At 42.3% G+C, this 13,333-nt stretch overlaps 1 protein-coding gene and 1 long non-coding RNA gene across 4 annotated transcripts in view; one reads left to right on the forward strand and one right to left on the reverse strand.

Moving 5' to 3' along the window:
* ERBB4 (erb-b2 receptor tyrosine kinase 4) overlaps positions 1-13,333 on the forward strand; it is a 1,370,666-nt gene that overhangs the window by 1,076,132 nt on the left and 281,201 nt on the right. The window lies entirely within an intron of this gene.
* LOC143924193 (uncharacterized) overlaps positions 1-13,333 on the reverse strand; it is a 42,075-nt gene that overhangs the window by 23,780 nt on the left and 4,962 nt on the right. Inside the window, exon 2 of one of the 2 annotated variants that reach the window (XR_013261837.1) lies at positions 6,264-6,317. The exons of the other annotated variant lie outside the window; for it this stretch is intronic. This is a non-coding gene — a long non-coding RNA (uncharacterized LOC143924193). The remainder of the gene's footprint in view (positions 1-6,263; positions 6,318-13,333) is intronic. 2 annotated transcript variants of the gene reach the window in all.

Below are 13,333 nucleotides of genomic sequence, written 5' to 3' on the forward strand. Positions count from 1 at the left end.
CTTTAGAAAGTTAATTAATTAAAGGCAATCTAGTTGTTTGTTTTTTTTTTTTTTTTTCTGTGATACGTCAGTTCGGTTTGCCTAGTATACATGGTACATTTACTGAATGTCTTATGATACAGCCTGCAAAACATCACTGTTACTTGCAGCAAAGCTTCCTTCAAGTATCTAAAAGTTGTAAATGTGCACATGAAAGATAGCAGGAAAAATTACAGTCTGTGAACCATAAGCACAAGACATCTGAATAGCATTGAAGTGAATGAGTCGCAGAGCGGTGCCTTTCCAAACATTTGAACATGGTGGCTTGGCTCATCTGATCTTTCTTTTAGGTCATGGATGGTATGTGGCTGAACTCAAGGTAAATATTAGAAATCTGCTTCAAGCAGTAAGAAAAGGAAAGTTACATTTCTTGTTTTTAATCCAGAAGTGCTTTATAATTGCTGTCCAGTAGTTCAGATAGATGCAGCCTTTCCAAGCTGCTGACTACTGCACTAGTGGAGCATAATATTTTAATACAATCCCTGCCAGACACTGGCGATAGAAATAATAGGGAAAAACTGAACAGAAGACTATTACTGAAACAAGGAATAGCATGTCCAACTATATGTACTTTTCTACATCCAAATGTGCGTTTTAATAACGATTAGTGTTAAGCCATATGATTTTCACATAGAGCCAATGAGATGAGAACCTATGAAAGCTACTTCTGCACCTAACTATAACCTAAATATGATAGTGAGAAAATGAAGACAGTCTTATTAACAGATACAAAATGATATATTGCCAAACCATTATTGATTTAGACAAACTGGGTAATAATGGAAATGAGGGTGGGTTTGACCTGCCAACATTTAAAAAAAACCTCTAAAATATGGTCACCTTCTTTTAAGGCAGACCATAGATGATGTGATGCACGGGGACAGAGTCAACATAGTCAGGTTAAAAATACGATCCACACCAGAGACTGACATTATTAGATCTGTGCTCAGAATGATAGAATCTTATATACAGTGCCTTGAAAAAGTATATATACCCCTTGACATTTTCCACATTTTGTCGTATTACAACCAAAAACGTAAATGTATTTTATTGGGATTTTATGTGATAGAGTAACACAAAATGGCAAATAATTCTGAAGTGAAAAGAAAATGTCTTTACCAGATTTGCACATCTAGAGAGTGATATTTTTGCCCATTCTTCTTTGCAAAATAGCTCAAGCTCTGTCAGATTGGATGGAGAGCATCTGTGAACAGCAATTTTCAAGTCTTGCCACAAATTTTCAATTGGATTCAGGACTGGACTAGACCATTCTAACACATGAATATGCTTTGATCTAAACCATTCCATTGTAGCTCTGGCTGTATGTTTAGGGTCATTGTCCTGCTGAAAGGTGAACCTCCGCCCCAGTCTCAACTCTTTTGCAGACTCTAAAAGATTTTCTTCCGATATTGCCCTGTATTTGGCTACATTCATCTTCCCATCAACCCTGACTAGCTTCCCTGTCCCCGCTGAAGAAAAGCATCCCCGCAACATGGTGCTGCCACCACCATGTTTGACGGTGGGGATGGTGTGTCCAGGGTGATGTGCAGTATTAATTTTCCACCACACAGCTTTTTTTTCGCCCAAAAAAAGACAATTTTGGTCTCATCTGACCAGAGCACCTTCTTCCACATGTTTTCTGTGTCCCCCACATGGTTTCTTGCAAAAACTGCAAATTGGACTTCTTATGGCTTTCTTTCAGCAATGGTTTCCTTCTTGCCACTCTTCCATAAAGGCCAGATTTGTGGATTGCACAACTAATAGTTGTCCTGTGGACAGATTCTCTTACCTGAGCTGTGGGTCTCTGCAGCTCCTCCAAAGTTACCATGGGCCTCTTGGCTGCTTCTCTGATTAATCCTCTCCTTGCCTGGTTTGTCAGTTTAGGTGGACGGCCATGACTTGGTAGGTTTGTAGTTGTGCCATACTCTTTCCATTTTCGGATGATGGATTGAACAGTGCTCTGTGAGATGTTCAAAGCTTGGGATATTTTTTTTATAACCTAACCCTGTTTTAAACTTCTCCACAACTTTATCGCTGACCTGCCAGGTGTGTTCCTTTACCTTTTTAATGCTGTTTGTTCATTAGGGTTCTCTAACAAACCTCTGGGGCTTCACAGAACAGCTGTATTTATACTGAGATTAAATTACACACAGTTGGACTCTATTTACTAGGTGACTTCTGAAGACAATTGGTTCCACTAGATATTAATTAGGAGTATCAGAGTAAAAGGGTCTGAATACAAATGCACGCCACACTTTTTATTTATTATGTAAACATTTTTGAAAACCATTTATCATTTGGCCATTGGTTGTAACATGACAAAATGTGGAAAAGTTCAGGGGGACAGAATACTTTTTCAAGGCACTGCATATTTTAAATTACTAATCCGTTTTACAGCAGAAGTGCATTTGCACTTACAGTTTTTTCTTAGTCCTCCTGCAAAGTCCTAAAAATATCTGTTGATCCTGCAAGTGACATCCACCTAATGCAGCTTACAGTGATGATGTGGCAACATAACTGCATTGCTCCCGAACTTAGAACAGTGTTGCCACTCCCATCTAGGCTATGCCTGCTGGCACTAGAATGAGATACAACTTGCAGAGGGCATGGCTTCACTGTTGATTCACAAGCCTCTAATTTGTCAAACCTGGCCACACCTTGTCCTACCCACTGTTTTCTGGATAGACACTACTACCTGCTGAAATCCTCCTACTGAAAGCTTTATGCCGCATACACACGACCGGACTTTTCAATGGACTAGATCCGACGGAACAAATCCGCCAGACAATTCGATTGTGTGGGCTTCATCGGACCTTTGCTGTCTAAAAATCAGAAGGACATTAGATTTAAACATGTTTCAAATCTTTCCGACGGACTCAAGTTCGGTCGAAAAAATCAGTTTGTCTGTATGCTAGTCTGTTGGGTGGCACAGTGGTGTAGTGGTTAGCACTCTCACCTAGCAGTAAAAAGGGTCGCTGGTTTGAATCCCAACCACGACACTACCTGCCTGGAGTTTGCATGTTTGCCCTGTGCCTGCATGGGTTTCCTCCAGGTACTCTGGCTTCCTCACACACTCCAAAGACATGCAGGTAGGTTAATTGGCTTCTGTCCCAAATTGGCCCTAGTATATGAATGGGGACCTTGGATTGTGGGCTCCTTGAGGGTAGGGACTGATGTGGGTGTGCAATGTACAGGGGTAGGGACAATTGTAGACACTCACTCAGGATGGACTGGTGTCTTTATTCAACCTTACTAACTATGTAATCTGACAGACAAAAAACGATGCTAGGGCAGCTACTGGCTATGAACTTCCTTATTCTAGTCCTGTCGTACATCCTCACTTTCAAATCCGTCTGACTTTGGTGTGCTTGTGTGTGGCCAAGTCCGTCGAGAAGACTGTCGGACCTAGTCCATCAAAAAGTCTGGTCGCATGTACGTGGCATTAGTGTCTGGGAATGGGAGTGCAAGCATACCTCCCAACTTTCTGAGATGGGAATGAGGGACACCTATTAGCAAAAGTATGTAGGCATAGGACGCAGCCCATGAGATACCCCCTTAAAAGAGATGGTTTGGTTAAAGCCACTAGTCATTTTTTTTCCTCTACTATGCCTTTATTTTGGCTTCTGGAATTTCGAAATTGGATGAAAGGTTAAGTACTGTAAAACACTTTTTGAAAGATAAATAGTTAATTTTATTTAGAACTAGATAGATCAGACCAAAATTAGGGACAATGGAGGAAAGAAGGGCATTATTTAAAATTAGGGACAGTCCCTCGAAATCAGGGACATTTAGGAGCTATGTGTGTGAGACACAAATAAGGGAGGACCACTAGACTCAGTCAGGGTAGGTAAAGGATGTTTTTTGTTCACTCTTTGAGGCTTTTGTGCATCACATAGTAACTAGATGTGGTACTCATCTAGTCTGCCATACAAGAGCCTTTAGTTGTACTATAATAAAATAAATTCCGTGCATGACTGTTATAATGCCATGGTATGCTTTAAAGATGCAGATGTTATTTCACATGAAATATGTAAAAGAAAGGAAAAAGAAGGGAAGGAATGTTTTCATTTGACATTACCTGAGCTAGTAGTTGAGCTTAAATGGTACAAGAATTGTAATACCATTTCAGGAGCAGCCATATCAACTAAACCCAGTATGCACAGAAGAATCAACAACTCCCCAGCCTGCTTTGCCTGGCATACAGTCTAGTTACATGACAAAGCGACTTCTTTATCCAGAAATGTTCTGGCCTGAAGCTATTTGCATTTCGCTGGTATGCCTTCTGCAAACACCCAGCACTGAAATTCAGCTGGCAGGCACTCCTGGAGTCCCCAAGGCTAGTCGTATACCTCATCCACTTTCTTGCTGCAGCAGGACACATATTTTCTAAAGCCTTTTATTTTTCATTAACTGTTTATATACCAAAGTAACTGAAGGCTTATCTACACCAGGACTGATTTGAAAAAAAAGGGGATCGGAGCTCCCCTGCTGAGCTACTTTGTTCTGACAGGGGGGACAGCCCCCCCGCCATTGGCTGTGATCGCTGCTAGGGAGCCGGTGAGCACACCCTTTTGGGTCATGAGCTGCTGACAGAACCCGGCCTACTGGTTGGCTTCTGTCAGATCGGCTACCATGAATGTCGGCCGGTTTCTATTGTACCTGCCAATGCCGTGATACATTCGGCCCATGTGTACTAGGCTCAATGCTGCCACAGCCTTGCTAATCTTCTCTGATCTATCCAGATACAACTTTATTACAGATCAGCTTAGCAGAGTCTGTTATTAAGTCCATTAGGTTCTGACTTGATATTAGGCCCTGGTGAAGGGAGAGGGGTTTGACCCTGAAATGTGATGGTGTCAGGTCACCTTGAGGCGAGGTGACAGGTGCACACCGTAGGATCAGGAGTGCACCGCAAGGTTGTGGACCCTACGGCTGACTGCTGCAGACGGGGGACAGATCCCACTTGGGTTAGAGCGTAAGATTCCCTGGGGCACGGAGTCTAAGAGCCAGCAGGTGTTCATCAGCGCCTCTGGTGGTGAGGATGGACTTGGCTGCAACTGGCTCCAGGTTGCGACCCCTAGGGTCCCCCAGCTCACACCCACAGTAGGCAACAGGAGGATAGGGATGGTGAGGGACAAAGCCAAGGTCGGGGCCACAAGCAGACAAGAATAGTCGGGGACACGCCAAAAGGTCAGGATCACAGGCAAACATGGATAGTCAAAACACGCCAAAGTCGGTAACGGAAAACAGTAGAAGAGCACACGGCAGGAAACAGGAAACTAACACACAAAGGAATACACAATGGTTGATCAGCACTGTTGGCTTGCAGTGCACAGGTTAATATAGGGCTCCCTGATAGGGCCTGGGGTGGAGCCATGCTTAGAGGAGAGGTTATAAAAACCACCAGGTGGAAGTGGCTGGCCTCTTAGTCTGAAGACATGAGGGGAGGTAAGCAAACACAGGAAGATCACTGCATAACCATGACAGATGGTTGTTTAATGTGATCTTAGTATTAATCATTAAAGCAGTTTGGACTATTTTACTATTTGGTCTAGTGCTCCAGTTTGTCTTTGAATTGAGTAACTGTTGTTGCAATGTAACTGTAAGGAGGTACAAAAATCAGAATTATCCTCTGCACCTCTCTCTGCTTCTCTCAGATGTTTTACTATGTGGATACTATTCTTTTACTAGAAACTCTGTACTCACACTTCATGGGTTACTATATACCAGTGGACCCAGATCAGGCATTCTCTAAATGGAGAGCTCACAACTAGATGTAGATTACTATATCATTTCTAACTTCTTCTCTTCAGCCCTCAGAATAAATTTAGATGCACATCTGAAACTACTCTTAGTTTTTTTTTTTTTTTTTTTTTACTTTTCTATTTTTAGTTCTCTTATTTTGTGTGACAGCTTGTCTCTCTGTACTTGTCATTCTGTACTTATAAAGAAAAAAAATCTTTAAATAAAATTTGATTAAAAAAAGAATTCACTCTTAGGCTCCATTCACACCTGAGCGTGTTGATTTGCTGGCGTTTTTTGGGGGTTTTTTTTAAGCATTTTTTGCAGGCGACAGAACGCTTAGATGTAAACAGGGGCCATTGAAATTAATGGGATTTTGCTTGTTGGGCATTTTGGAGCTTCAGAGCTGAATGTTTTACAAGCTGAGAAATGCTCAGGTGTGAAATGGGAGCACTGTATAAACCATATGCAGCATCACCTACCTACGGTATACAGTGCTGTGTTCCTGCAGTGGGACAGGGACTTCCCATGTCATTCTGAGAAAAAAAAATGGTGCATCAGTGTTCTGTTCTACACATTTGCCCCTGGCGTTTATGTAGCTCAACATACAGTTTAAACCTTGAATCCTACAATAACCGGACTGTCTTTAACTTTGTCTATAACTTTAGATCTTTATTAGGGACATACTAAAAGGAATGACGGAATGGAATGCCCATAGACTTTAACAGGGAGATGGAATGCCCATAGAGAATAATGGAACAAAGTGGAATGCCCATAGAGAATAATGGAAAAAAAATTCAGTTTGTGACAGACTCTTTTGACATATAAATGTTTTTTTTTTTTTAAAGACCTACTTTTAAATATCAGTGGCCATGTTTAATATTGAGATTAGATGGGATTAATGTTGTTTTTTATGGCATAACAAAGGTAAATGACAGAGTGGAATGCCCATAGAGTATAATGGGAAGTAAAATATAAACTAATTTGCAAGCAAATCTGAGTGACATAGCAATTTATCCTTTACCACAGCTGTTCCTCAAGTAGAGTAGAAGATTGTAAGATTGGGATTATTTGGGATTACGGCTGTTTTATATTGAATTACAAACATATGACAGAGTGGAATGCCCATAGAGTAAAATGGGAAGCAAGGTGTGTCCTGGAGTCAAAACCATTGGTCATATCAGATCATTCTTTAGCAGACATACTCTCTATGTCCAGTGGTGATGCCCAAAATTCACATTAAGTGGGATTATTATTGGTTTCTATGGAATGACAAACATATGACAGAGTGGAATGCCCATAGAGTATAATGGGAAGCAAGATGTGACCTGGAGTCAGAACCATTGGTCATATCAGATCAATCTTTAGCAGACATACTCTCTATGTTCAGCAGTGATGTCCAAATTTCAAATTAAACGGGATTATTATTGTTTTATATGGAATGACAAGACATATGACAGAGTGGAATGCCCATAGAGTATAATGGGAATTAAAATCTAAACTCATTTTCAGGCAAATCTGAGTGACATAGCAATTTATCCTTTACCACAGCTGTTCCTCAAGTAGAGTAGCAGATTGTAAGGTTGAGATTATATGGGATTACAGCTGTTTTCTATGGAATGGCAGATAAATAATAGAAAGGAATGCCCATAGAGTATAATGGGAAGCAAGATGTGACCTGGAGTCAAAACCATTGGTCATATCAGATCAGTCTTTAGCAGACATACTCTCTATGTCCAGTGGTGATGTCCAAAATTCAGATTAAGTGGGATTATTATTGGTTTCTATGGAATGACATACATATGACAGAGTGGAATGCCCATAGAGAATAATGGGAAGCAAGATGTGACCTGGAGTCAAAACCATTGGTCATATCAGATCATTCTTTAGCAGACATATTCTCTATGTCCAGTTGTGATGCCCAAAATTCAGATTAAGTGGGATTATTATTGGTTTCTATGGAATGACATACATATGACAGAGTAGAATGCCCATAGAGTATAATGGGAAGCAAGATGTGTCCTGGAGTCAAAACCATTGGTCATATCAGATCATTCTTTAGCAGACATACTCTCTATGTTTGTTAGTGATGTCCAAATTAGACATTAAGTGGGATTATTTTTTTTTTTCTATAGAATGACAGATACCGGTAAATAATAAAAAGGAATGCCCATAGAGTATCATGGGGAGCAAGATGTGACCTGGAGTCAAAACGATTGGTCCTATCAGATCAATCTTTAGCAGACATATTCTCTATGTCCAGTGGTGATGCCCAAAATTCACATTAAGTGGGATTATTATTGGTTTCTATGGAATTACATACATATGACAGAGTGGAATGCCCATAGAGAATAATGGGAAATAAAATCTAAACTCATTTTCAGGCAAATCTGAGTGACATAGCAATTTATCCTTTACCACAGCTGTTCCTCAAGTAGAGTAGCAGATTGTAAGGTTGAGATTATTTCAGGATTACAGCTGTTTTCTATGGAATGACAGATAAATAATAGAAAGGAATGCCCATAGAGTATAATGGGAAGCAAGATGTGACCTGGAGTCAAAACCATTGGTCATATCAGATCATTCTTTAGCAGACATACTCTCTATGTCCAGTGGTGATGTCCAAAATTCACATTAAGTGGGATTATTATCGGTTTCTATGGAATGACAGATAAATAATAGAAAGGAATGCCCATAGAGTATAATGGGAAGCAAGGTGTGACCTGGAGTCAGAACCATTGGTCATATCACATCAATCTTTAGCAGACATGCCCTCTATGTCCAGTGGTGATGTCCAAAATTCACATTAAGTGGGATTATTATTGGTTTCTATGGAATGACATACATATGACAGAGTGGAATGCCCATAGAGAATAATGGGAAGCAAGATGTGACCTGGAGTCAGAACCATTGGTCATATCTGATCAATCTTTAGCAGACATACTCTCTATGTTTGTTAGTGATGTCCAAATTAGACATTACGTGGGATTATTATTTTTTTCTATAGAATGACAGATAAATAATAAAAAGGAATGCCCATAGAGTATCATGGAGAGCAAGATGTGTCCTGGAGTCAAAACCATTGGTCATATCGGATCAATCTTTAGCAGACATGCTCTCTATGTCCAGTGGTGATGTCCAAAATTCACATTAAGTGGGATTATTATTGGTTTCTATGGAATGACAAACATATGACAGAGTGGAATGCCCATAGAATATAATGGGAAGCAAGGTGTGACCTGGAGTCAGAACCATTGGTCATATCCCATCAATTTTTAGCAGACATACCCTCCATGTCCAGTGGTGATGTCCAAAATTCGGATTAAGTGGGATTATTATTGGTTTCTATGGAATGACAGATAAATTATAGAAAGGAATGCCCATAGAGTATCATGGGGAGAATGATGTGACCTGGAGTCAAAACCATTGGTCATATCAGATCAATCTTTAGCAGACATACTCTCTATGTCCAGTGGTGATGTCCAAAATTCAGATTAAGTGGGATTATTATTGGTTTCTATGGAATGACAGATAAATAATAGAAAGGAATGCCCATAGAGTATCATGGGGAGCAAGATGTGACCGAGTCAAAACCATTGGTCATATCAGATCAATCTTTAGCAGACATACTCTCTATGTTCAGCAGTGATGTCCAAATTTCAAATTAAACGGGATTATTATTGTTTTATATGGAATGACAAGACATATGACAGAGTGGAATGCCCATAGAGTATAATGGGAAGTAAAATCTAAACTCATTTGCAGGCAAATCTGAGTGACATAGCAATTTATCCTTTACTACAGCTGTTCCTCAAGTAGAGTAGCAGATTGTAAGGTTGAGATTATTTGGGATTACAGCTGTTTTCTATGGAATGACATACATATGACAGAGTGGAATGCCCATAGAGTATAATGGGAAGGAAGATGTGACCCGGAGTCAACACCATTGGTCATATCAGATCATTCTTTAGCAGACATACTCTCTATGTCCAGTGGTGATGTCCAAAATTCACATTAAGTGGGATTATTATTGGTTTCTATGGCATGACAAACATATGACATAGTGGAATGCCCATAGAATATAATGGGAAGTAAAATATAATCTCATTTGCAGGCAAATCTGAGAGACATAGCATTTTCACCTTTACCACAGCTGTTCCTCAAGTAGAGTAGCAGTTTGTAAGGTTGAGATTATTTGGGATTACAGCTGTTTTCTATGGAATGACAGATAAATGATGGAAAGGAATGCCCATAGAGTAGAATGGGAACCAAGATGTGACCTGGAGTCAAAATCTTTCAGCATACCAAATAAATCCTTAGCAGATATAGTATCCAAGTTTAGTGGCACGATTTTAAATCGAGTGTGTATGGATATTAATTGTTTTATAAGGAATGAAAGAAGAAAATGCCCACAGAGCAGCCCGCAAAAATTACACTCGCCTGCTCACATTTTGCGAGTGGATTTTGAGGGCTGGCAGATGTGGGCTGCCTGGGGGGGCCAGCACCACCAGTGGCGGCCCGCCCATAGGGGGCGCCCGGGCGCTGCCCCCCCTCCCCCTAGGTGTAAAAAAAAAAAAGGAAAAAAAATAAAAAAATGAAAAAAAAACGGGCCCTTTAAGACATTTAAAAAAAAAAAAAAAAAATGTCATTTAACAATTTAACATAGTGTACTGTGGCGCCGGTCACAGTGCACTATGAGAAGCGCCACGTCGATGCAATCACAAGATTGCATCCATGGCGCTTCATTTGCGGGTTAAAAACCCGCCTTGCGGCGCTCTGCAGAACGCCGACTAGCTTCCGCCCGTAAAATCATTGTGTTTCTACGGGCGGGAGCATTGTCAATCTTAGACAGGCAGGTCACTTCCGGCTTTCGGCTGCTTCACGAAACCCGGAAGTGACGTCGGCAGCTCCGTTCCTCAGCCCGAGCGGAGCTGCAAGACAGTGAGGCAGGAGGTGAGTCACCGCATAAAGGCTTTCTAGTTTCTACTTTGTTGAGAATGTTCATGCATTTAGCTGAATGAATGGAAAAAAAGCTTTCACAGCCAGAAAGCTTTCCCCAGGCAAGGCGACTTTTGCCGTGGCCAATCAGAGAATGAGCTCTGAAGGGGGAACTCCACGCCAAATTTCTGAAAAAAAATTTGACGTGGGTTCCCCCTCCGAGAGCATACCAGGCCCTTAGGTCTGGTAAGGATTCCAAGGGGAACCCCCTATGCCGAAAAAGCGGCGTGGGGGTCCCCCCCAGATCCACACCAGACCCTTATCCGAACACGCTACCCGACAAGACCCCCGAAGTCGGAAGAAGAGGCCGGCGGCGAGGAAGAAAGCGTCCGGCGAGAAGACCCCCGAAGACGGAAGACCCCCGGAGCTGTGCAATAAAATATTTTAACCCTGTGTTGTGTTTTTTTTGTACTTTTTTTCACAGGTGAATGGGTAGGGGTACATTGTACCCCATACTCATTCACATAGGGTGGGGGCCGGTATCCAGGGCCCCCTTATTAAAAAGGGGGCTCCCGGATTCCGATAAGCCCCCCGCCCGCAGACCCCGACAACCAACGGCCAGGGTTGTCGGGAAGAGGCCCTTGTCCTCATCAACACGGGGACAAGGTGCTTTGGGGTGGGGGGGCCGCCCGCCCCCCCTCCCCCAAGGCACCCCCCCATGTTGAGGGCACGCGGCCTGGTACGGCTTAGGAGGGGGGGGCCGCCCGCTCGTCCCCACCCCCTTTCCTGGCCGGCTCGGATAAGGGTCTGGTGTGGATCTGGGGGGGACCCCCACGCCGTTTTTTCGGCGTAGGGGGTTCCCCTTGGAATCCATACCAGACCTAAGGGCCTGGTATGCTCTCGGAGGGGGAACCCACGTCAAATTTTTGGCGTGGAGTTCCCCCTTCAGAGCTCATTCTCTGATTGGCCACGGCAAAAGTCGCCTGGCCTGGGGAAAGCTTTCTGGCTGTGAAAGCTTTTTTTCCATTCATTCAGCTAAATGCATGAACATTCTCAACAAAGTAGAAACTAGAAAGCCTTTATGCGGTGACTCACCTCCTGCCTCACTGTCTTGCAGCTCCGCTCGGGCTGAGGAACGGAGCTGCCGACGTCACTTCCGGGTTTCGTGAAGCAGCCGAAAGCCGGAAGTGACCTGCCTGTCTAAGATTGACAATGCTCCCGCCCGTAGAATCACAATGATTTTACGGGCGGAAGCTAGTCGGCGTTCTGCTGTGCGCCGTAAGGCGGGTTTTTAACCCGCAAATGAAGCGCCATGGATGCAATCTTGTGATTGCATCGACGTGGCGCTTCTCATAGTGCACTGTGACCGGCGCCACAGTACACTATGTTAAATTGTTAAATGACTTTTTTTTTTTAAATGTCTTAAAGGGCCCGTTTTTTTTTTTTTTTTACTTTTTTTTTAACTTTTTTTTTTTTTTTTTTACTTTATTTCTTTTTTACACCTAGGGGGAGGGGGGCGGCGCCCGGGCGCCCCCTATGGGTGGGCCGCCACTGGTGGTGCTGGCCCCCCAGGCAGCCCACATCTGCCAGCCCTCAAAATCCACTCGCAAAATGTGAGCAGGCGAGTGTAATTTTTGAGGGCTGCTCTGTGGGCATTTTCTTCTTTCATTCCTTATAAAACAATTAAAATCCATACACACTCGATTTAAAATCGTGCCACTAAACTTGGATACTATATCTGCTAAGGATTTATTTGGTATGCTGAAAGATTTTGACTCCAGGTCACATCTTGGTTCCCATTCTACTCTATGGGCATTCCTTTCCATCATTTATCTGTCATTCCATAGAAAACAGCTGTAATCCCAAATAATCTCAACCTTAGAAACTGCTACTCTACTTGAGGAACAGCTGTGGGAAAGGTGAAAATGCTATGTCTCTCAGATTTGCCTGCAAATGAGATTATATTTTACTTCCCATTATATTCTATGGGCATTCCACTCTGTCAAATGTCTTGTCATTCCATATAAAACAATAATAATCTCTTTTAATGTCAAATTTGGACATCACTGCTGAACGTAGAGAGTATGTCTGCTAAAGATTGATCTGATATGACCAATGGTTCTGACTCCAGGTCACACCTTGCTTCCCATTATATTCTATGGGCATTCCACTCTGTCATATGTTTGTCATTCCATAGAAACCAATAATAATCCCACTTAATGTGAATTTTGGACATCACCACTGGACATAGAGAGTATGTCTGCTAAAGAATGATCTGATATGACCAATGATGGTGTTGACTCCAGGTCACATCTTGCTTCCCATTATACTCTATGGGCATTCCACTCTGTCATATGTTTGTCATTCCATAGAAACCAATAATAATCCCACTTACCGTATATACTCGAGTATAAGCCGAGATTTTCAGCCTCTTTTTTGAGGCTGAAAGTGCCCCCTCGGCTTATACTCGAGTCACCGCTGTCTGACTGCTCGATCAGCGTATCGAGCAGACAGACGGCGGACATTAAAATTCAAAAGCCGCGCCTCCTTCTCCGCCTCCGCCTGTGATAGGCGGAACACTGAATTTCCCAGCAGTCAGTGTTCCGCCTATCAC

Source organism: Lithobates pipiens, unplaced genomic scaffold (genome assembly GCF_037356315.1).
Source record: "Lithobates pipiens isolate NorthernLeopardFrog02 unplaced genomic scaffold, aLitPip1_a1.2 Scaffold_22, whole genome shotgun sequence".
Taxonomy (NCBI): domain Eukaryota; kingdom Metazoa; phylum Chordata; class Amphibia; order Anura; family Ranidae; genus Lithobates; species Lithobates pipiens.